Source organism: Colius striatus, chromosome 20, assembly GCF_028858725.1.
Source record: "Colius striatus isolate bColStr4 chromosome 20, bColStr4.1.hap1, whole genome shotgun sequence".
Lineage (NCBI taxonomy): Eukaryota > Metazoa > Chordata > Aves > Coliiformes > Coliidae > Colius > Colius striatus.
In genome coordinates, this window is record NC_084778.1 from 1316814 (window position 1) to 1341358 (window position 24545).

At 52.1% G+C, this 24545-nt stretch overlaps 1 long non-coding RNA gene across 7 annotated transcripts; it reads right to left on the reverse strand.

The window, feature by feature from the left end:
- Positions 1-8447: 8447 nt before the first annotated feature.
- Positions 8448-24297, reverse strand: LOC133627383 (uncharacterized). Of its 7 annotated transcripts, none has more exons than XR_009820125.1 (10): positions 23975-24297; positions 23437-23505; positions 22337-22458; positions 21065-21256; positions 18199-18740; positions 17733-17898; positions 16071-17179; positions 14101-14874; positions 11722-11839; positions 8448-11246 (listed from the first exon to the last, which is right to left on the reverse strand). It is a non-coding gene; the product is annotated as an uncharacterized LOC133627383 (long non-coding RNA). The 7 variants fall into 7 exon arrangements; XR_009820127.1 differs by having other exon boundaries at positions 16071-16206; positions 17123-17179; positions 17733-18740; XR_009820126.1 differs by having other exon boundaries at positions 14101-14331; positions 14712-14874; positions 17733-18740.
- Between the last annotated feature and the right edge of the window lie 248 nt (positions 24298-24545).

A 24545-nucleotide genomic window follows, 5' to 3' on the forward strand; every position in this document is an offset into this window, starting at 1 on the left:
ATGGGGTTATTTTTCTGGGAATACCTCAGTGCTCCAGGTTTCACCCTCTCAAGCAACGGAAGAGTTTAATTTATTGTAGCTGTAAAACAGAATTTAAAAGACAAAAAAAAAAAGTATAAACCATCATTGCACTGTGACTGGGAGGGGAAAAACTGACAGGTTCCTATTTGCACATGTTTAATATTTGGCTGTTATGTATATGGTCCCTCTGCTGGGGGAGGAAACTGATGAAGGATGTTTTTTAATTTAATTGTTTTGTAATATTGGTCACTAGGGGCTGCAGCAGCAGCCCAGGAGCCAGCCTGGCCCGTGCCATTCACAGCATGCTCTAGTGTGGGTAGATCTTTTCCTTCTGTTTTTAACGTACTATCAACGAGGTTTATTGATATTTTTTTAAACTGTTACGTTTATAAATTTGGTACTTGAGGCACAGCCAGGAGCCACTGGCCGAGGCTCTGCTGCCACTGAGCTGCTGCACTCCTATTTTTGTAACCTTTACTAACCAGTAGACTAATGTAGGCGTTCACTAGACAAGGTAGAGCGAGGCATCTTTAACTGAAACAAGGCACCATCCTGCTAACAGAAAGGAGAAAAAAAAAACACCACCCTGTTTGTTTCTTGTTTTTAACAGAAATCACGCTTTTTATGTACCGTGTTAGCTTTGTTTCCTAGTGCAGAACAACCAGGTTTAAGCAGAATGCTGGATGCTTTTTAACTATCGAGACTTGATCAAGTAATAAACAGAAATGAATAAAACAGTTCTTTAAACTATAAAAATGAAAAAAAAATACACACATACACAAAAAAAAGAAGCAAATTCCCTGCAATCCAGTGACCATCAGGGGGTTTGGTGTTGCTATTTTGTCAATGTTGATGATGTACTGTACTACCAGTTGGTTTTCCTCTCCATTCCCTGTCACCTCATAGAATATTCTTTGTTGATCATTGTTGTATGTTAATAGTGTATAAAATGGCTATCTTGTAAGAGTGCTGTCCTGATGCTAGTGTAGTGAATTCCCCCCCCCCCTCCTCCTCTCTCTCTCTCTCAATCTCTCTCTCTTCCTCTTCTAGTACATATTGGTAGGTGTATCGTAATTAAGGTTAAAAATTTAGCTGTAGTTATTCAGATTTAGGACCAGTAAGGATAGAACTTTCTCTTATTTAAGGAAAAAAAAAAAACCACAAAAAAGCTAATGATTTTGGGAAGGTTTCCCTGGTTTGTTTTCTTTCCTCTTTTCTTTGGGTTCTTTTTCTCTCGTCGTGTTTTTTTTCTTCTTCTTCTTTTGCTGATCTGATGCGGTTTCAACTAACCAAAGGTCTCACAACGTTAAAAATGCTGGCAAACTCCTAAGGCATTTGTAGATCCCCACCCTTTGAGAAGGGGACGTGCCATACTACCTTAAATGCTAACGCTAGATATGCAAAACTGGATTTTTTGAGTTTATTTTTTACCAGAGGGAGACACAGGAGATGAAATCGATTTTACTAAGAGAAAAAAGAAAAAAAAACACAAAAAAAAAAGACCTATTTTTTTAAGAATGCTCAGAAGAAATTGCTGATCTGTGTGAATATGTTTTAGATGTTTATATACCTTTTGAGAAGTCCCAGTGGCCCAGAGCACAAACGTCTTGGAATCCGATATGTTTTGATGTGGCTACCTAGACTAAGGTTCACGTTAGTCCCCCCACTCATCTAGAAGTCCATTTTGAAGAGGTTTTGGGGGTTTTTTTCTTGTTTTTTGGAGGTTTTTTGGTAGTTTTTTTCAGCACAGAGGCTCAGCTCCCACCTTTGTTTTGGTCAAGTGCAGCGAGCGGAGGAGCCTCCGGAGGGGCATCGCCCCTTTCTTCCCAAACGCCTCGCACAGACCCGCTGCCCCTGGAGGGACTGGCAAGGGAGACATTTCCATCTTGTTGTGTGAAATGGGCACCCAGAGCTCCTGGGCAGAGCTAAGGGCAGGCTCAGCCCCTGCCTGCAGCGCCCAGCAGCGTGCCCTGCGACGGGCTGTGTCCCACCCGCGAGGGAGCTGTAGCAGAGCCCCGGAGCTGGGGTACCCTCCCCCTGCAGAAGGAAACAGCCCGTTGCACTTGGCTTGATTAAAACAAAGCCAGATCTGTCCTTATTACTATATTTTTTTTTCTTCATCAATGTTCATTTTCAGTTGAGTTTGTAGCTTGGACTTTAAGGTAGCATGGCTCTCTGCTGTAAGTTGATTTTCGCTTCTTTTTCTCCATTGTACAGCATTGCCCTGCTGGTGAGTGTCACACGTCTTGCTAGGCTAGTTAAACCATCGGGTAACTGTCGGTAATAACGACCTGAAAGGTGTTCAGATTTCTTTTCTTCCCTGCTCTGAAGCCCAGGATGCTGTTCTTCTTCATCCCTTAGCGTGTGAACGAGGGCTAGCGACTCCAGCCACACTTTACCTTCCTGTTTCCTTTCTGCCATTCACTCAATGCAACATAATCAATAATAAAGCAATATAGTTTACTACATTTTTACTGAAGGCCAGCCATGGTTGTGTATGATATTGCTTATGAAACTGTTTACAAAAAAATAAACACACACAAAAGGAAAAAAAAACCACACAAAGCAAGCAACACTAACTCAGAGCTGTTTCGTGCTGTGGACACGGCTCGGGAGGGCGCTGTCCCCAGGGGTTGTTTTTAGCTCTTTGGTTTGGGTATTGCTTTTTTTTTTTAGGTGAAATAATAGTTAAAAAAGAAACAAAAAAAAAAAACATTAAAAAAAAAGTAAGCAGAGCAGTGGAGTTAGTGGTAAAGTGAAGAGAGACAGGAAAAGCCTCGAAGACACAAGGGCAGATCCCGGTCTGCACACAGACACTGTAGAGTTTCATACGTACAGAATCCCAGCCCAGCCCGTGCCGTGTGCGAACACTACGTGAGGAGATTCTGTGAGTTAAGCAATACTTTAATACTGTAACACAAGTACCAAAAACAGAGAAAAAACAGGAAAAAAAAGAGAAAAGACAAAAAAAAATAAAGAGGAAAAAAAAAAAAAAAGACTAAAAAGAAGTAGCTTTGAGCAAGTGAATCCTCGTGGTGGGTGCCCTGGCAGCCCCAGCGTGCTGTGCCAGGCTGTGAGGGCAGGGGGAGCCCTGTGCTGCTCTGCCCCACGCCTGGGCTCCTGTGTCGCGTCGCCCCTCGTAGGTAGCGAATCCCCCTCCCCCCATTCTCTGTTGTACGAGGTCTGAACTCCATCAGTACTAGGATGCAAGTCTAAGCATTTCAGGTGGTCATAAATGTACCTAAATAAACTATGGCACAGTGGCAGGCCTAGCCCTTCCTTTTATACTTTAGTATGAACTGATGAGAACTTTGGTAGTGACTTTTTTTTTATATATATACATATATATATGTATCTATATATATCAAGCATCTTTCAGGTCTCTGTGTATGGCTTTCTGAAGCCCTGTTGTAAAATACTATGTGGATGGGGGTCTCTCACATCACAGATGTGGAAAGTATAATTTTATATTTGTATTTTCAAATAAATAAGTTTGTGAAAGGTTTCCATCCTCTACTGTGGTCCAGAAATCAACGTGTTTGTCTGACGAAAAAATACAATAAACTGTTTTGAACAGAGCCCTGGAGTCCTTTTCATTGAGGGGAGGGGGGCGAGATGGCTGTTACCTGGCAGCCCCCACACAGCCCCATCCTGCACACAGACCCTATCCCCAGCCTCAGCCCTGGCCAGGGAGGAGGAGTCCGGGTGCTTCGCATCAATTCGCTCTACAGAGATGGTTTTAGGCTGTGCCAAGTTGGCAAGACACCACAATAAAGGGCAGGAGGTTTTCCTGGTTCATCCTCCCCCCTCCCTCGATTTAAAGTGTCTGAACAACTTTTACTCCCTGGAAAGGCCCCTACAAGGGAGGGGGTGGCAGCTGGGGACTGTGCCGGTGAAGGTCAGCGCGTGGCAGGATGGGCTGGTCTCTGGAAAGCAGTCAACACATGCAGCCCTTAATGGGATTGATGATTAGTGGAGCACCGAGGGGAAAATTAGATTAGAAAAACAAATGAAAATCATTTTGGAAGTGGTGTTTATTTGGGGTGGAAGGAGCTTCCCCTGCAAGGGCTGCAGGAAACCATTTGACTGCAATCCAGGAGCAAAGGAGCGCGGGTCTGGAGTACATTAGTGTGGTGGGAGGCCGGGAATAGCAGCCACTTAACCCTGTCATTCAGCAAACATTAGTGAATTATGAGTGTGTTATGGGTTGGGTTCTGTGTTCTGTGCAGAGCCTGGGGGCTGCTGGAGCTGCACCCAAACGGGACCAGGGGCGGCTGTGGCCAAATGGAAATTTGTTACACCGGCTCCAGAATAAGAATGAGATTTTGTGTTGGCCTCCCAGCTACTGAAATCAAATTGCAGCCAACACCAGAGTTGTAAAATAAGCAAAAATTTCCCTTCCCTGTCAAATTAGTGCCCCGATAAAGAAAACAAGGGCTATAAATGTGATTTACTTCCTTTCCCTCCTGTCATAAACATTTATGATCGAGCCATAACGAGGGGTTTCGGGAGGCAGCCGGGGCTTTGCAGCAGGGGGTGTTGGGAGGCCAAGCCCTGGGTTGCCTGTGCCACAGAAACACGGGGCAGGTGGGGTGGGACCCCCAGCCCCAGCCCCTGTCCCGGGAGCTCTGCACACACAGCACCCGCGGCTGTTCCAGCAGAGCTGTCTGACCCCACCAGACATCTGGAGGCTGCAGTTCTGCGGCAGAAACCAAGCCAGCATTTATTAATTATGAGCTTAAGCACTTCCTTTCATGCCTATTTACAAGGGCCGCCTCGTTATTAATAAAGAAGGATAAAATAGAGGGGGTTTTAAAGCTCATTTGTTCCACAGGGTTCTGATCCCCTGATGCCACCCAGCACGCAGCCCCGCTGCACTCAACCCTGAGACCCTGATGGTACCAACACCTCAACCCCCCTCCCCCAAAACCCCAAGCCCTGGCACCTCTCTGGACACCAGAAGACACGAGCACTTACAGCAGGCTCCACGCTCCCCAGGCTGCGGCTCCTGTGCAGCGATGCTTGGCATTCATTAGCTCTTTGCAAAGGGCACTGCTACTTGACTCCATTTCTGCAGCAGCCGCCGCTCATTTCTCTTCTATTTACCTCCATGGCAGCAGCTGGAATTAGTGCTGACTCCCCACAGGCTGCTGCTCTGTGATTCTCCCTCTGCAGGGTGAGCAAAGAGAATTAAAGTTTGTTTTTGGGCTGAGTGGAAGAGCCTTGTCCTCAGAGCCACGGTACCCCAAGGGGACAGTGAGCACCAGTCCCCAGCTCCTGCACCCAGCTTGGCCTTACTGACATCACCCACGACCAAGAGGGGTGTCAGCCCCTGTGCCAGGCTGCCTGGGGAGGTGGGGGAGTCCCCAGCCCTGGAGGGATCCCAAAGCCATGGAGCTGAGGTGCTGAAGGCCATGGGCTTGGCAGGCTGAGGGGAGGGAGGGAGGGGGTCTTTTCCAACCAAAATGATTCCGTGAGGGGTGGGTGCCAGTGGCACAGGCACCTTTCCATTGCTGGAGCCCATTTCCATTGCTGGGGCTGGGGACAGTGGTGGCTTCCAGCCCACGGTGCTAATTGCTGTGACATACTGAGCAGCACTTGCCCAGGGAGGGGGCAAGAGGAGCCCACACACCACTCCTGCTCACTGGTAATTACTGATTAAGAACTGGTTAATAAGGCAATTGGGGCTGAACTGTGCATTAACCAAATGACCCCCCCATCTCAGGCACAAAGATGGGAGCCATTATCAACTCATCCCTCACAGCATCTGCAAACACTAACAGCAGCTCCAATGTCCCCAGGATTTATGGTGCACAGGGGCTGAGCCATGGGGATGCTCCTTCCTGGGCTCTCCCAACTCCTTTGCACCCAAGCTCTTCAAGCCCTTCTCACAAAAGCAAGCTTTTGCTGTCACCTCCTGCATCTAAAGAACACCCAGAGTTGTGGGCACAGATGCAGCATAAACATCAGCAAGAATAATAGGCACGAGAAAGTACACACTTTCGCCTCTTTAAAGCCTGAGATGCAATTGAGCCACTAATAAAACTGCTCAGGATTTATACCAGGCTTTGCAGCTTCAAAGCAAGGCAGCATTTTGCTCCTCCTCAGCCCTTTTCATCCAGAGATCCAAAGCACTTCCTGGGGTTCTTTCACCACCTTTTGATGGGTGGGGGAGGAATTCCTCTGTTTTATCTTGAAAGGGTAAGCTGGTGGAGCTGGAACCACATCCCTGTCCCTCCACCCTGACTGTGGCTGGGTGGCTGAGGCGTGCCTGAGCTGGGGTGCTGAGGGAGAGGAGCACCCCAAGGGGTGCCTGAGCTGAGGTGCTGAGGAGGGGAGCACCCTGAGGGGTGTCCGAGCTGAGGTGCTGAGGAGGGGAGCACCCTGAGGGGTGCCTGAGCTGAGGTGCTGAGGAGGGGAGCACCCCAAGGGGTGCCTCAGCTGAGGTGCTGAGGGAGGGGAGCACCCCAAGGGGTGTCTGAGCTGAGGTGCTGAGGGAGGGGAGCACCCCAAGGGGTGCAGCACTCGGGGCCAGGCTCAGCATCCCTGGCTGGACACTGAGCTCGAGCCACCAGTGACTCCCCCCCAGCAGCTCAGGGGCTGCTGGGGCATCAATAAGCTGAGAGCACACCATGCTCCGAAGGACACACAGCCCAGCTGTCAATACTGATGCTCATGACAGTGTGTAAATGCAGCCTCTCCTCTCCCAGCCCCATCGATCCCCAGCAGCGCTGGGAACGTCCCCAGAGCAAGGTGACGGCCCCGGTGCAGCCCGGAGCTGGGGTGCTGCTGGCTGAGGGTGCCCAGCGCTGCTCCACATGGGGGCTTTGCATCCACCTCAAACCAGGTCCCTCAGCATCCTGCCCTGAACAATGCTGCCATCAGCAATCAGCATCACGGCCTCCTGCACGCCGAATCAAGAGGCAAAATAATTGAGTCAATAGCGATGCCAGGATTGCTCCTTCAGCCCCATTCTTGTGCTGACAACCCTTCAGCAGGGCTGCAAAACCCAAACGCTCGGGGAATCAAAGAGAAAAAGCCTTGCTTTGATTGGAGCCCCAGCCTGGGCTGTATTTAACAGCACTTGTGCTTGCTCTGCTCTACAGAGAGCAGAGCGTGTGAGGGCAGAAGGGGCTGCCCTGGGAGGCACAGACACAGGGCAGGGAGCACCTGCAGGAGAATATTCTTGAGGTGCTGCTTTCTGAAGAGCAATTGGAACCACAGTGTCCCTGCAGAGGCTGACAGGCCCCACACAGTGACCTGGGCTCCACACAGCAACCTCCCCCCCAGCTCCCAGCCTCTGCTGAGCCAGCAAGTGAAATGGGACCAGAGAAGATGAAGGGAAGCAGCAAGTGATGCGGATGGGTGCTCTGTGTCCTCTCTGCTTCACCAGAGCTGCCACCACCTCCATCCATCAGCCTCAAGGGCAGCCACTGCAGGTTAAGGGCACAGGACATTGCATAGACTCATAGAAGCCCAGGGCTGGAAGGGCCCTGCAGAGCTGCTGCAGCCCCAGCCCCTGTTAGAGCAGCTTCCCCTGGCTCAGGGGGCACAGGAACGTGTCCAGGTGGGTTTGGAAACCTCCTGAGGAGCCTCCACACGCTCCCTGGGCAGCCTGGGCCAGGGCTCCCTCACCTCAGCACCAAAGGAGTTTCTCCTCCTGTCCCAGCGGAACTTTCTGTGTCCCAGCTTGTGTCCATCACCCCTTGTCCTGTTGCTGGATACTACAGGAAAAAAAGCATCACCTAATGCTGCTGACACCCATCTTTTAGGCACTTACAGGTGTTGCTGAGGTCCCTGCACAGGCGTCTCTTCTCCAGGCTGACCAGCTTCAACTCCTGCAGCTTTCCCTCACCAGAGAGACGTTACAGTCCCCTCAGCATCTTAGCAGCCCTCCTCTGGCTTTTCTCCAGCAGCTCCCTGCCCTGCTTCAGCATCCCACCTGCAGCTCATTACATCAACGATGAGCCAGCAAGGGCACACCTGCCCTGGGTTCCAGCAAACGAGGTGGCAACGACCCAGCAGCAAGAGCAGAGCCTGCAATCCCAGCTCTGACCATGGCAGACCAGCAGCACTGAGGCACTTCACAGCACCCAGTCCTGAGCACCTGTAGAGAAACCTAAATCAAGTGCAGAACTGACCCCAGCCTCAAACACCCCGAGCAGAGGAAGGGCTGAGCACCCAGACTGTCCCAAAGCACAGAAAGCTCATCAAACCCCCGGCGGCTGACGCAGGGGGACACCCAAACCACCCCCCTGGCACCTCATGTGGGGATGAGTAAGTCATGTTGCTATTAATGAGAGGTGTTTGTTTGAATAATAAGGTCAGGGAGTGAAGTTGTTGGTATTCCACTCATATCAAGCAGTTTGCACAGTGTCACTAATAATTAAAGGGGTTTTTTGACTAATCTAGTTGCTCTTCCTAAATATACTCTGCTCTGTTCAAGAAACTCATCAAAGCAGCAAAGTGATCTCCAAGGTTATTAATCTCCTTTGCTCCACAGCTGGAGCAAATTTATTTGCTTGAATTAGCATGTAATAAACTTATAATAAAGCTGCCAGATCCCTCTCTTTAGAGATACAGGTTGTGTAATGGGTAGTTAAATGTAGGTAATGCAGCAACACTGTTCAGGCTCAGAGACTGGAGGAGAGAAAAAGTGCATTGCTGTTTTATCACCAGTGCTGGGCTTGTAACAGGATTTCTTCCAGGTCAGACTGCCAGGAAATGTCAGGGCTGCTGGGGGCACTGGAGGGAGCAGAGGCACCAGGGACCCCTCTGGTGCCCCAGCACCCTGCTGGAGCTCCTGCCAACCCAAACAGCAGGGATATTTGAGAGCTCTTTATTAACTCTTGCTATTGCAAAAGAGGGATTCCCTGCAGACAGGGGAGATGTTCAGCCCTGGAATCAGCCCCCAGCAGGCAGCGTGAGGGCTGGCAGCGAGGGCCAGAGCGTGGCACAGCACCCACCATGCCAAACCCACCCTGCCAGCAGCACCCCCCCAGAGGGCACAGCCTGCACGGGGCTGAGCATGGCACAGGGTGGCTCAGAAGAATCCATTTGCCTCAGTTCACTAAAGTTGAGCCTTTCTGGGTTGCAGCTTCCCCCAAACAATGAATCCTCCCATGTCTCCAGCCCATATAACACTTGCTGCAGGAGCCTCCAGCAGTAAGACAGGGGCAGATGCAGACTAATGGGGGCAGAACCAAAGTTCAGCTGCAGAGGGAAGCTGGCCCCCACCCTTTCCCATCAGAGGTTATTATTCATAGAGCCTGGGCAGTAAATAATATCTCTGTCTCTCTCTCCATTGTAGCTTTTCCCCGTTCTCCATGCAGCTGCTTTGTGCTCCAGAAGGGCCTGGGCATTAGCCAGAGGTGTCAGAGGTGTTAGACAAGGTATTAAGGAGGTGTCAATTTTGAAATAGCTGGGATTACAGTAAAGTCTAAATAAGGTGTAAAATAAAACCAAAGGTGATAAAGTCGTTGATAAGAAAAGCTGGAGAAAAAGAGGAGAGCAATTATTTTTGCTCCCGGTTGTTCTCTCTGGCAGTGCATTATCTGGGGCTTTGCAAAGACTTAAGGCAGATTTTTTTCCTGGTGTATGGTATTTTCTCCTGGCAGCACTGCACAAAGCCACAGGCACCAGGCAGGAGCAGCACGTGCTGAGGAGAAGCTGATGGGCTGCAGTGGCCCAGTCCCAGTCAGCCACGCTGGGTATCTGGAGGAGTCTGCTTAAACTGGGCTTATCCTGGTTTTCCCACACAGTTCTCCAGCAAAGTGTGTGAATAAGCACAGGAGATCCCCACGTTCCAACACACCTCAGCTGCCCCATCCACACGCTCACAGAGTGTCTCAGGGCTGAAACAAACACCCATCCCAGTTGGGTTTCCCTCCTCAGCCTCAGCAAAGATCCCCAGGCTCTGCTGGCCGTGGTCCCTCAGGGAACAGAGCCCAGCCTGTGCTCTGGGATTTCAGGCCGTGTTCTTTGCACTCTGTGGTGTATTTTCCTGCACAAGGCTCCTGTGGGTGATCAGTTTGAATTGCTGATGGTTCTCCTCATTAACACGTTCTGAATTCATAGCTTTCAAAATCCTGCAGCATCTGCTCCTGCCCTTCCCTGGGGCAGATGCCCCATCCCAGACACCAGCTGAGCTCCAAGCAGGGCTGAATTCCCCTTTGCCCCAGGCATCAGTGGGAAAGTCTCTGGTGTTGCTCTGAGGACCTTCGTCCCTTTTGCCCTTTGATGCCTCCCCCCTGCTTCCCTGCAGCAGGAGGCTGGGGCTTGGCACCCACCTCCAACAAGGAGCAAAATAACCCAGGACTTAACAAATGAAACCCCAAAATAACTCTTGGGAGCTTCTGCAGAGCTGCCAAGGCCAGGGAGGCTCCAGGGCCACGTGCCTGGGAGCACTGGGAAACTTGCTGTTTGACCTTAGAGAAGCCACATCACCACATCTTGAGTGGCCAAATGAGCACCTTCCATCCCCAGCCAGAGCAGGACAGAGCCCAGGTCCCTCAGTGACCTGCTGCGAGGGGCAACCCCAGCCCTTGCCCAGCTGCCCAAGCTGTGGCTGCCTCGAGCAGCCCCTCCTGCAGCCCTCATCCAGCCACCCAAGGGGCTGCTGCGGGGAGGACGCCCGAGTTTCGGGGGCTTCTGACCTTGGCAGGACTGTGCAGGCAAACACAAGTACCTGAGGAGGAGGGTGCCATGCAGGGTGAGGCTCTGCCTGGCTGCCAGACCCGGCTGTCACGGCAGAGGGACTCACCTTCTCCAGCAAGAACACATCAATCATCCTGACAGCCCGTCATCAGGCAGCAGGAGCCGGCGCGGGGCTGGGGGAGGATGGAGGGCTCGTGCTGGCAGCAAATTGTGGGGAGGGGGAGGAAAAGTACTGCCAGAAATGATTCCAGACAGCAAATCAACAAATTAGCCTTGATTACTACCCAGGTCTTCCACAGCCTTCTCTTCCTCACGCTGTCAGCTGTGGCTGTTGAGCCTTTTGCTCCCGTGCCGGGTGGCTGGGTGCAGCATCCAGGGGGGTCCCTGCTTGGGGGTTCCCAGGGTGCTCCTGTGGGACCCTCCTCATGCAGCTGTGAGGACAGAGGGCCCTTGCCAGGAGGTATGAGCTCTGCCAGGACACCCTGGCTCTGGGCTTCGAAACCAGCAGCTCTTTGTGCAAGGTATGAGCCAGAATGGGGGGGTTTCAGTAAAGATCCAGAGGAACAGTTCTGGTAAGGGGAAAAAAAATAAAAGTCATTTAAAAACCCATTCATCTGCAATTCTGCTGCTGTGAAGTGTTATTAACTGATTGGGTTTCATCACATCTGACTCGGCTGCTGCCGGGCTGATTGTCCCGTATTTGCATTTCCCTTGGCCGAGCAGCTCTGCCGAGCTCCCACCCCCCAAACCCACCCCCCGGGCCCAGGGGCGGCAGTGGGAGCTCTGCTCAGTCCCACCACAGCCCCACATCAGCTCTGGAAGGACTCCCAGGGTTTGGAGGTGCCATCCCCCCAGGGCTCCCTCGCTCACAGCGGCAGCAGCTCTGGAGTTAATTTGTTTTGATCCTTTGGAAGGGCCCAGAGCTGGCAGGCAGGCTGCCATCCACAGCCAAGGTGTCCTAGCAAATGGATGAATGCAACTGAGAGATGGATGGTGCCGGGCAGGTAGGACCTGTGTGAGCTCAGGAACATGAGCCTGCTGTACCTTCCCTGGTTGGAGCCTTCATCAATAACAGCTTCACTCTGAAGCCACTTCCATCATCGCTGCTTCGCGACATCCACCCCGGTGCAGCCCACCACATCCTGCTGCCATTGCAACCTTCCTACAGAGTAAGCAGCAAAATAAGGGAGATTAAAACCCAGCAGAAACAAGCAGCCTTCAATTTATGGGGGGGTTGAGTTATTAGAGCACGAGATACCCCGGGCAGAGGGGAGGAGGAGGGACGTGAGCAGGCTGTGACGGGAAGGCAGCACCGGCAGCCCCACGCCTGGGAACGGCCAGGTCCGGTGGCCTCGTGCATGGGGGTCACTTAGAGCTGTGGCAGAGGAAACCTGATGTAATAAACCTGCACTTCACTCATCCATCACACCCAGCCTCCCTTTCCCCTCTCTGCATCTATAGGCAGGAGGTGTTTGTGCACAGAGGGCACAGGTCCTGCCGGGCTGGGAGGAAACCCAGCTCTTCCCAGCACAGCCTCTCCTGCTCCCCAGCACCATCACCACCACCTCTGACTGGGTAAGCCTGAGTTTTACAGAGTCAGGGCAGCAGGAAAAGCACCTCCTCTTGCAGGGCTGCACAGACCAAAGGCAGACCCTGGGGATGGTGTCTCATGGAGGTGTCCCAGCTCCTCTCATGCCCCAGCACTGCAAACCCTCCTGGCTCTTCAGACGAGAGGTGCTGAGAAAAAAAACCACAAGTTACTACTAAAAAGGCTGAGGAAGTGACAGGTTTGGCCAGGTTTGCATCAGCCAGGTGCCATCTGAAGTGCTCAGTGGTGTCCCCCAGGCCGGGCTGGGGCCTCACCCGGTGCCCCCCAGGCTGGCACTGCCTGGTTCTGGGAAGCTGCACCATTAAGTGGCTGATTTACATAGTAATCTGCAAGGGGAGAGATGTTCGAGGCCATGGCTCAGCCTTAATCATAACACTTGTCACATTTGTGCTTCAATTTGAGGAGGGAGGAGAAGGAGAAATAAGCCTTTATGTTTCTGCACATGCTATTTTGGCTGAAAGCAGGGACCTGCCGTGGGAAATCACACCCAATATCTCCCCAGCACAGACCTCCCAGCCCCTGCTGAGGGACACGCAGCCTCTCTGGCATCCAGCACAGTCCTGGGGTCTCATCCTGCTCCCCCCCTGCAGCAGCAGGTATCAGCACATGGTGGGTGAAGCAGCACTCGTGGGTGCTGCTGCTCTCCTCACCAACACCTCACCAAGAGTATTAGCAATGGATTTCCACTGGTTGATATATGTATATGAAATGATTCACACTATGAACAGCTCTGTCACTGCCAGACATCCTGCTCCTCTGCCATACATGAAACAAGCTGGTTCAAGCTTTTCAAGTACCCAAACTTGGGCAAAGTCTTAGTAGATCTGGATAAGAGGGAGGAAGGGAAGTAATTTCTCCCCTTGATACAAGCAATTGCAAAGGTATCCACCACCTCTCAAGGGCTGCAGAGCTGGGTTCCATTCAGGGCCAGATGTGTGGTCTCTCACTGCCTCATCCTGCCCCAGGCCCTCAACGATCCAGGCTGCACCACTTCTTTTTCCCACTGAAGCCTGAATTGATTTTATGGAGACAAGTGGACAGGGCCCCTGGATGCTTTGGCTCTGCCAGAGCCATCCTTTACAGCTCCAGCCCAGAAACTGCAAAGCCCCCCACTCAATCCCATGGCCCAGTTGCTCTCACAATTGCTGCATTTGCAACCTGAATCAAGGCAGATCAGCTATTTCAAACCTGTCAGCTCTTATTAATGTAGCTCCCAGCACGAGCAAAGCGAGATAAACCAGCAGTTTCATTAGTCTGTGTGTGTATTGTGTGTGTATTGTGTGTGTATGGTGTGTGTATGGTGTGGGGGGTGTGTAATGTCCCACCCCAGCCTCGCTGCCTTGGGAAATCAACAGATCACAGGGAATTTGGAGGTGGGGAGAAGCCAACCCACTCCCCAAGGGCTGGGACAGCAGCATCCCTGAGCCAGGACATGGTACAGCACCAGGGGGTTCTGCAGAGCACCTGAGCCTGGTGTCAGCCTTGGGGTCTCTGAGACAAATATTGACCTCCCCAAACAAGAGAGCCCATGCTGCAGCACATCCCAGCAGCCTGGAGCACCCTGGCACTGCCAGCACACACCAGGCACACACCACACGTCACATCCCAACACGGCTTCACCTGTGAGATGCTGGTAACAAGGCAAATCCCAAAAGGGAGCAGGGCTGCATCCCCCCAGCCCCAGCTGCCCGAGCGCCCCCAGCCCAGCCTGGCACTCAGGGGTGCTTCACAGCACAGGGCTGCCCCAGCAGCGCTGCTCTCGAGTGTTTTTCACAAAATAAGTACAATAATAGCAATAACAGGAAGAAAAATACCATATGGGAGCTGGGGGAAATGAGGCTCATCACAGGCAGGGAAACCACCGTGTTCATCACACACAGACGCCGTCCTCATGGGCACTGGGAGCATCCCAGCTGGGCTGAACCCACAGCCTGGCTGCTCCTGAAGTGGGACTTAGCCAGGACAAGCCAAACCAAACGACTCCCACTGAGCCCAGCAGGCCAGAGACGACACCCACATACAACCCTCAGTCTTGTCTGGTGCTTCTAGAAAGAGAAACAGAGTCATTTTAATTCCCACTTGTTCAGTCTCTGAGCCCACCCTCAGGACTGGGGACCCCTGGGCAGGCTGGGCTGTGCTGAGAGCTGCTGCAGCCCAGCACCGAGTGACAGCAGTGCCACCAAACGGCCCCGTTTCCCTGCTGCCATCTCCAGAGGACACATGGCTGGGTGATGCTCCATCCCTCCAGGTTCCCAAACTCACTCCACAACCGAGGGGCTCCTAAGTGTGAGCTCTGAGCCACCAGCATTTCCAGCCATCCCATCAGGAAGGTGCTTAACCAAAGCACAGCTGCTGGGAAGCGATCCCCTTCACTTCTGAACGCCCAGAGATCGCTCAGACACACACACACACACGAAAATCCTACTTGAAAGCGAGATTCCAGGTCCATTCCCAAGCACTTGTGTAACATGTTCATTACAGGCTCTTGCCCTGGGCTGGAGCAGAGGGCAGCTGGATTAGGAGCCCTGGGCAGCAGGGGAACGAGCCAGCCCACAGCTACAGATATTCCCCTGTGAGACACAGCAGTGCTGGAAATGAAACAGATTAGAGAGGGGGGAAAAAGTCATTCAGAGCAATTTCTAGTAAAGAGTCAAAGAACCATATAATTCAACTTTATATAGACAAGGCTTCAGGGGGGCTCAAAAAAAAGCAGCCTGGAGGTGATGGTAAGAAACTCGGGCTTGATTTTCCCCCTTTTAAGCTTTCATTTCTCACTGAAGCAGCCCTGCTGCCGTGTGGCCACCCTTGGCCTCCTGCAGGAAGGGTCCCAGCCCTCAGCCCGGCTCTGACTGCTGCTGCCTCCCCTCCCCTTGCTCCCCACAGCCCCCAGACACGGGGCAGGTCCCGCGTGCCGCCCCCAGCCAGCGCTGCGGCAGCGCCCTCGTGCCCACGCCAGCACCCCAAAGCACCTCCATGCAATCTGCCTCCTCCTCATCTTCCCTCCCTCATTCATTGTGCTATAAAAAGAAGGGAAAGGACAATCCTTTTGCTGGGTGATTAATTAGGGCCGAGCGGGCCCGGGGCCGGCAGCGGTACCTGCACCGTTTCCAAGGTGCTGCAGCTGCGACGAGGCGCCGCAGCCCCGTGACTGTCCCCCGCTGTCATTTGTCATCGCCTGACACTGATAAAGAGCTTCTCCAGTGCTGTGTCTTTGCGAGGGAACATATCCATATCAAAGCTGCTTGGATCATCCTTTTGCAAACTATCTGCTGCATTTTCTGGCCTAGTTTCCTTTCCCATCTCAAGCTCTTGTTCTTTCCATCCCTGCCCCGGCACCCAGGGCTGACAGGCTTTTGGGAAACAGCCCACACTGCTCAGCAGGAAAGCTCTGAAAGCTCAGCTTGCTGTGGTGCATCAGCCACAAACACTCTCCTGCATTTACAGTGCAGAGAGCGGGATGCCTCTGGAGCACCCGGGTACCCGCTGCCCTCCGGACGGTGCTGCCCACGGTGGGATGCACCACCCTGAACATGGGGCACATCTCCAAGCAGCAGCCTGTGGGTGCTGGAGGAGGATCACTGCCTGTGAGCTTCACCTGCCCTGCAGCAGCAGAGAGAGCAGCAGTTTGACCCACACAGCCCAGCTCCGCTGCCCTGCCTGGGTGTTAGAGCAGGTAACACGGGGTAAAACCTCTTCACAGCTCAGGAGGTGAGGTCTGCATCCAGCCCAGGGCACAGCACCCACAGGAGTGGCTCTTGGGGCAGCTCAGCAGATCACCACTTACAGCAGCCTGTGTTTTGCAGGTCCAGGCCCCTCTGTCCAGCTCATCCAGGTGACACGGGAGGCTGAAAGCTCCTGCAGACGAGCCAGGGAGGATTTCTGGTCAGGCAGCAAAGTTCCAACACAGTCTGCTGGAAGAGCTACAGATAATATTAATATGCCATAATTATTCATCTGCTCACAATGCCAAGGGGTCCCTGCCCACTTAACCCTGGGGTGATGGATGCTCTGCTCCAGCACCTACAGCCCAAGGTGAGTTCCCAGGTAGGCACACCCTTCAACTTCTTTTGGGCTTCAACACCTCAGCCTTTTAAATGGCACTAAGAATGATTCCATGTGTGATGAAGTCTCATTTGCAGGCACCATTTGACATGGGAGAGAGCTCCTTGGGACATGGGGATGGAGGTGCTGCAAGCAGGTGCATGGGAGACACAGATGCCTGGGGTAGGTGGCCATGTGAAAACAGTTCCTCATTCCCAATATTCCCTCAAGTCACAGTGTCTGCTTAGTAGGAAAGGAAGTAACCACCCCTCCTGAGATGCAGCACAGCTACAGGAGCAGGTTTGTGCAGCCAGAACAACAGCAATGTAGTCACAGCCATTAGGAAAATATCTCCTGGCTTACAAATGGAGACAATTTCATCTGGAAGACCTGGGAAGAGAACAACAAGGGACTGCAGCTTTTTTAATGTGTATATAGAGATGCTTTTCTCTCTATGATGGCACTTTAACAAGAGCTTAATGAACAGCATTTTCTGGTTTTTGAGAGGCACAGACAGGCCAGATGAAGCTACCAATTCATTAGCATCCCATCACAAATGTAGCCTCTGTATTCCCCAGCCATATGGTCAGCACAACAGGCTTCCAAAAAACAGGGACATCTACAAAGGCTTTACTGCCACCAGCCATCATGTCAAAGCAGCCTGTGGTTACAAGGAGATGGGGAACATCTTATTCCAGGATCTTCTGGGTATGGAGGAACACAAGATGGGAAGCAAGGAGACTTTGTAGGGTGTGAGCATCCCTCTTACACAGACAGGATTTTAACAGGGATCACCTCTCAGTCCTGAGACAAACACAGTCTCCAGAGTGGATCCACGTTTCCAGGAGCTACCTGCCCAGGTGAGAGACACAGCATCTGCTTCCACCTCTCTCCAGATAAAATTCCCCATATGACTAATTAAGCCTCACAATGCTTCCAGCAATTAGCTGTATCTGAGCTGAAGCCTCAGCCAGCCATGGAAAACTGAGAGGTTCTCCCCACTCTCACTAAGTGCAGCCCCAACCCCCAGAAGCAGCATCTGCAGAGAGCATTAGGTGCCCATAAATAGCTGTTAAGTGACCATATGCAGCTGCTGAAGGCAGTAATCTGTAAAAGACACCCCTCGCTCTCCCCACGGCAGGCACAGTGAAAAAGCACCCAAAGCCACTGCAGCCAACAGCAGCCTCCTGAGATGACAAGAAGACCATGGGGGCTTCTACAGGCTTTTTGGAGGAGCAAGGGGATTTGCTTTGATGCCCATGGACCGGCCCAAACAGCTGCCAAGCCCTGCACACGGTGGAGCCTGCACCCCAGCTCCCTGTGCACACCCCAGTGACACTTGTCCTTGGAGACCTCCCTTGGCATCTCCCACCCCTCCTGAGACCAAACCATCCCCTCATCTCACCACCATGCAAATCTGCCTCCAGTTCCCAGCAGCAGACGTGTGTTTTCTAACAAGCAGATAACTTCTTGCTTCCTCTGGAGCTCCGTGTGCAGTTCAGTGAGACGCAGCGGGAGGGTTTGTGCTCCTCCTCCGTTAGCTGACCTGTGTCAGCATTTATTCTGCAGCCCTGGAGGGTTTGAGGGGGGAAAAAAAAGAGTTTTCAAAGCTTTAATGGCTTTGAAAAACAACATGGAGAGTTCTCTTTACTGCAGGGGAGGTTAATGATGTCCCTCTGCTACAGAACTAAACTGGACATCATAATAAATAATCGTAATAAGATATAAAGTATCACCTGGAGTCATTCGATAGAGAGAACAGGTAGGAGTTATGATGCATTGCCACTACTCAGACTAACTGCTAGCTGTGAAATTTTCAGAGTATAAATAGTCAAGAAATGAAAAGCAAAAGCTTGCAATTAAAAGATTACCTGGACAGAAGGAGCTCAGGTGAGCCCTGGTCAGCCCGGGACAGCTGATGCTCTGGCTCACGGCCGGGCTGCAGTCCCGAGGCTGCAGTGCCCACAGGTCCCTTCTCCTCACCTCTCCTCCCTGCAGCCCAAGCCAAACACCAGCAGCGTGAGGCCATGTGGCTCTGCCACCAAAGCCCATGGTGGCCCAGCACAACTCACCTGCATCACCCCCCACCAGCCTGAGCTGCAGCCACGGCAGCCCAGGGGTGCTGTGACGAAGCGCATCAGAGCAGCTCCAGCACCCAGCACACCAGAGCTCCCAGCAATGCTCATTTTAGGAGGTGCCTCACATGGGCTCTGCCTGAGCACATCTCCAAGCAGACAAGGCACTTGCAGACAGGACTTCCAGATGTTTCTCTCCCAGTGGTCCTCACTCCAACTGTTCTTGGAGGTGCAACTGCCTTGGCCACATTTCCACACGCAGGCTTTATTCAGGCACTTCCAAAAGGGCATCTGCACTGACTGGCAGCAGGTATGGAAGAGATCTTACAGGAGCATCCCTGTTTGGGCTCACAGAGATCAGAAATGCATGGCTCAGGCTCCACAGCTATTCTGCCCCATTCCTACACTAGACCTAAACGTGGTCATGCTGCCTGCAAAGCCTGGGGTGACACAGTAGGTGCCTGGGCTCTGCTGGAAAGCAGGATCTGAGCAACAAAAACTCCATCAGAAACACCAGCTGCAGCACCAGGGAGCAACTTACAAAGCTCAGCACAAGTCAGGGGTGTCAGCCCCTCTGTCACCCCCCTGCCAGCGCTGCACACAGGGGCGTGAGTCAATCCATCAGTGGAGGCAGGAGCTGCCCCCAGCACGGCCTCAGCAAGGGGAGGGGGCTGGAGTTCGTATCAAATGGCATTAATCACCTTCCCAAGGCTCTGCACGAGCTGGACAGTCCTATTAATCAGAAGCATATCAGCCCTGCAGCCCGGCCGGGGCCCTTTGTGTGGGTCCCTTCCCATCACAGCCAGATAAGATTATCAGTGACACCTATTGAGTTACACCTCACTCCAAGAATGGGATTATTTTTTTGTGTTTATCCCCCTGTCTCAAAGATGAGCTGGTTCTTGTCTTGTCAAATCACATCCTTTTCTTTAAAGAACCAGCTTTAAGAATCCAATTTGTCCAGCTGGACAATCATTTGAGAATCCATAAAACAGCCTGGTGACTTCATAAAAAAATAAATCAGAAGGTTTTGAATGGTAACTGAAAGGGATTTGAAAATAGGTTGAGTGGCCTACATCAATTAATCTTCAGAGAGCTGGGGCTTTGTGAAGCTGAAGTGGCAGAGAAGTGTCAAAGGCTAGTTACTGGGCTGGAGGAGATGGAAGGTATCGATATTTCTCCTCTGCTTTTTCTCCCTTTTCCCCTGTCTCTTCAGAACATGGTAAAGCAACATCCCCTGCACAGGGCACTGCAGAGCCAGGGAGGGCTGGGTGGGCAAAGCCCCTCTTTCCTGGTGAGGATTTCCTCTGGTCGTTCCCAGCATCAGCTGCCAGGGGCCAGACCTGCTCTCCCCCTGCGGCTGGGAGTCCTTCAGTGTCCCTGTGCTGGAGCTGGAGCTCTCCTCTGCTGCAGCCACGGGGCAACCCTCAGAAGGAGCTGCCAGACACCACACTGACACAGACACTTAAAGGCAGCTGGGGAGTGTGGAGCCACATTATGAAACCTGAGGGTCCTGCCACCTCCATCACCAGGCGAGGCTCAGCAACGCCTCGGGAGGGGAGTTAAAAAATAGCTTCAGTTTAACCCTGGGGTCTGAGCAAAGCATCACAAATCAACAGGAGGACCCCAGAACATGCAAAACAAAATAAAGCAGCTGGTAAATGAGGTATTTGGCTGAACAGACACAGCCCCCTGCAACAGCAATGGATTTCCTCACCTGCACGAGGAAAGCAGACGGCCCCGAGTGCTCCTCGCTCAGCCACACTGTCCCCAAAGACATGGCCCAGGGGTGGGCACAAAGATGCTGAGCCCCAGGGAACACAACCAGGAATCAGAGAGACTTGAGAGGGACACAGGGATGACAACAGCAGGGTGGAGAATTTACTTACAGGGATAAAAAGACCTCAGGAAGAACGGAAGGGCTGCGTGGGGAAGGGCCAGGCTGCTGTGCCCAGGGACACCCAGCGCCCCTGGGTTCAGTGCTATGGACAATGGAATCTGACAGGCAGGTGTGAGGCTGGATGATGAGCATGATGATGATGATGATGATGATGATCATAACAACACCATCACAAAAAATTTCCTTTAAAAAAAATGAATCAAACAGCTCAAAGATACCTGCATTTGCTGCAAAGGGAAGAGGCTCTGTGAAGCTGCTGCAAAGGGAAGAGGCTCTGTGTGAGTTGCTGCAGGTGGGAGCACGCTCACGAGCTTTCAAACAGTGTTTTGTTGCAGAAGCATAATATGAGGCCACTTTACCTGCTTTCCAGCCTGGGCAAATAGCTCTGACTTGGAAATGAGCCAGAAGGGCTGTAAGTTAGGGCTCTGAAGCGAAGGTGATAACTTTGCCAATTAAATATGGATGTGATTTTGTTCTTTCTCCTTCCCCTGAATACTTTTGCACTGTCATTAGGTGATGATATAAAGACACAGGCCTCCTGGTGCAGCTTAATTGCTCATATATAGAAAAATGATGAGCTCCGTTGCACTGCACAGCCCTGCCTGGGCTACTCGCTGCCTTATTAATAGGTGATACCAACACGAGTTTAATTCTCCTGCCCAAGGAAAAACAGGAAGACAGCAAAGCCCCTGCTCAGCAAAGCACTTCAGCACAGGCTGAGCTGCTGAACAGCAATGGGCTGAAAAGCACACACTTGCTTACCCTGAATCACGCAGCTGAAGCGTTCTGCTGAGCTGATAGTTGGTGCAGGGGAGCAGGACGGACTCCCTATTGACTGAGCTTTTATTTCCATGTCCTTGTATCTCCCCTTTTTATTGATTCCCAGTGCAGATGATCCTGTGTTGTGCAACCTGCAGCTGAATGGTTTCTAGTCCAGGTTGAAGGCCAGGCAAGCTAAGGGCAAGAAAGGCACAGACCTCAGCACTTCAGAGTGGGACAGCCCACTTATTGTTATTGTAAGACTACTAATACCAATGATAACTGAACCTTCAGGAAAGCAGTGTCACTGCATGGTAGCCTTGCACTTCTTCAGCAGCCAACAGAGGTCCTAAAAACCTCCTGGGTATCCACTTTGTGACAACCTCTCTAGGGGAAAGTTTTCAAAGGGATTGACCTTCCCCCCTCTAAAAAAATGGGGAAAGCAGCCCTCCTGTCTGCATGAAAAGCTGCTGGGTACAGCCTGGGAAAGCCTGGCTGCAGGGCACTGCATTTGCATCCACCAGGGCTCTGAAGGCTGAGCTTCACTCCCAAATCAGCTGTGGTTAGCACGGGAGGGAGGCAGCAGGGAGGGGAGCCCACGGCTAAACTGATGGCAACAGAAAAGCAGCAGGACATACAGAGGGCTGGAGAGAAGGTGTGATGAGATGTGACTGCCCTGGGTCCTGGGACTGGAAAGAGCAAAATGGGAAAAGACCACCTGAAGGAAGAGAAAGTGCTTGTGATTGCTCGGGGAGAAACGGAGTTAAAGCTCATTGGAGCAGACACGGCAATCTGGCAGCAGCACCGTGCTCTGATCACACGGGGCTGGGGGCACGTGTCCCTCCTGGCTCTGTCCCTCCTGGGCTGCCCACTGCAGGGGCACAGGGCAGCATCAGCTGGAAGGGGTGTGGGAGCACTGGTAACCCCAGTTTTGCCAACTCCCTTTAGTCCTTTACAGACTGGAAAGCTCATACCCAAGGTAGGGGCTGCAGGAGAGCCAAGGGCCGCCCTGCCCAGCCAGGGCTCTGCATGGGAAACAAAAGAGAACCAAACCACTCCAGGGCAGCACCTGTGCATGGGGTAACTCAAAGCCTGGGTTGGGATAGACCCCTGTGTCCCTCCAGCCCAAGGGCCTGAACCCCAAGTGATGCTGCAGCGCACCCCGGGCGTCCCTGTGCTCTGGGCTTTGGATTCACACCCACAAAGGCTTTCTGAAGGTTATGCAAAGGCTGGCACACAATGGCTGTGCTGGATCAGTTGGATCAGCACACTCACTTTGTTTGCCTCATTTCCAGGGTCTGGAGGCAGCTCAACAGCACGGCTTGAAAGGCTCCAGTTCCCCCCAGACATCTGTACTGATACTTCAGCCCTGAGCCACGTTCCATCACACGGGGTGACTGCAGCGAGGAAGAGAGCAAGAGATAATGATGGATCCATTTCCCCTACCTTGGGCATTTTTAGGTTGTCTCATCTCAGAAATGAGGCAATCTGAGCGTTTTACATGACGAGCCGTTGGAGCCTCGCTCGCTGACAGGCAGATGGTCGGGTTCCTCTCCACACAACACCTCTTACACCATTACACAGGCTGGCAGCCCAGTGGCTGCCCTGTTTTCAATTCAGTGACCCAGCCTTCTCTAGCTCCTCTGCCTGAAGCCCTCCAGACTCCTGTGGCTCAACAGGGGAGGCAGATCCCCAGGAAGATGGAGCACTGACTTTACCCTGGGTTAGTGAATAAATCAGCCACAGATTCAGGAGCCTGGCCACAGCCTCTGGCTCAGGGTTACCACTGTGTGCAGTACATGCACAGATGGATGGCTTCAAAATAGGCATAATACAGGGTTTTTTCAGTGTCTCCTCTCATGTTATGAATGGTATGTCCTGGGTTACAACACACTAGCAAATCAGGATGATTTCCTTCCCAGCACTGCAAGGCTGTGGCTATTCCCTTTCACTCAGGAGTTTCATCAGCCTTTCCAGACACTTTCCCTGTCAGGCTTCCCACGTATGAGCACAGTTCCCCAGCTTCCAGCATTTAAACCCACCCAGTCTATTCTCACTGCAGCTCAAAGTGCTTCACAAACTCCTCTCCTTGTACTGCAATTTCCCATTCCCAGCTACAGGGTGTGATGGCAGCAGCAGTGCCCTGAAAGCTGCTGCAAAATTAAATGAGCCAGAAGGAAAAAAAAACCCCATTCTGAATCCTTTTCACTTGGACATTTCTGTTTTGAAGGACACTTTAAGGACAGAGAACATAACCTGGCTCCTGCTGATGTTCATGAGGATTTTGTCGTTTGTTTGAACAAGGAATAACAAGGAGGCCTTAGGAATGCAGGGAGGAAAGGTGAAGTTTGATGTGACATTAGGATGGAACTTACTTTTCCAGTCACCTCAGACATTCCACAGAGCAGAGTGGGCTGGCAGGCTCGGCTCTGCTCCTGGCAGCCCTGTGTTAAGAAAATAGAGCTATTAGTAGCAGAAGGTGGAGCCCAAGTGACCTTGCTGGTAGCAAGAAATTGCACAGACATTCTGTAAAAGCTGCTGTTTTGGAGACCCCACCATGAAGCCACACTTGAAGTACCTCAAGAAGCAGCTGTGGCACTGAGACCTTCCCAAAATAAAGAGCAAAACCAGCCCTGGAGCCACAGGGGGAAGGAAGGACACCACAGGCATGTGGAGGCAAACTGCAGCCCAGCCTGGACAACAAACCGTTCCTGCCCCCCAGAAGGTGACACAAGAGAGACTGGCTTTCCTCTCAATAATCTTCCAGGGGTTTCACAGGCTGTGGGAGCCAAAGGAGCAGAGTGGGAGTGGGACAGGGACAAACAGAGCTGGAGATGCTGAATAAACGAGCTTGAGAACAGCTCCAGCTCAGCCAGGGGAAGGCAAACACCTGTGGAGGCACCTCTGTCTTACCTATTTCAGTTGGCTGATGAAGTTATTCATGCTGGGTAGCTTTGGTTTCCTTCCAACACCTGCAAACCAGCCTGTGCTGGGGCTCTGCCCTGAGCCCCTCAGCACCCCTCTCACGCCCATCCTGCCCCACAGAGCCACACAGGGAAACAAACAGCGGCAGAAAGCGGAAAACTTTCTGTCTCTCTCCTGTTAATTATGATCTTATTTTGCACAGGGAACCTGTCATTCAGCCTCCTGTAATGGATAGTTTCTATTTCAATTCTCCCTCCACCCTATTATCTGCTATAAAGCCCAGCCGGGCGGGTGATGGATTGATAAGGGCCGGTCCCGGGGGAGGGGCTGGCTCGGAGCTGCTCTCCTGCCCAGCTTCACTATCTCTTTAAATATTTCAGTTGTTGGAGATCTTTATTTCACATTTCGATTTCCTGTAGTACAGTAAATTTATCTTAGTCACCCAGTCAAGTTCTCTCCAAGCCCCTTATCTTCTCCTGGCTGTACAACTGAAAGCACCAACATTATCTGTGCTGCTGATAACGGCCCCTGGCAGCCACACACCTCACCCAGCCGGCAG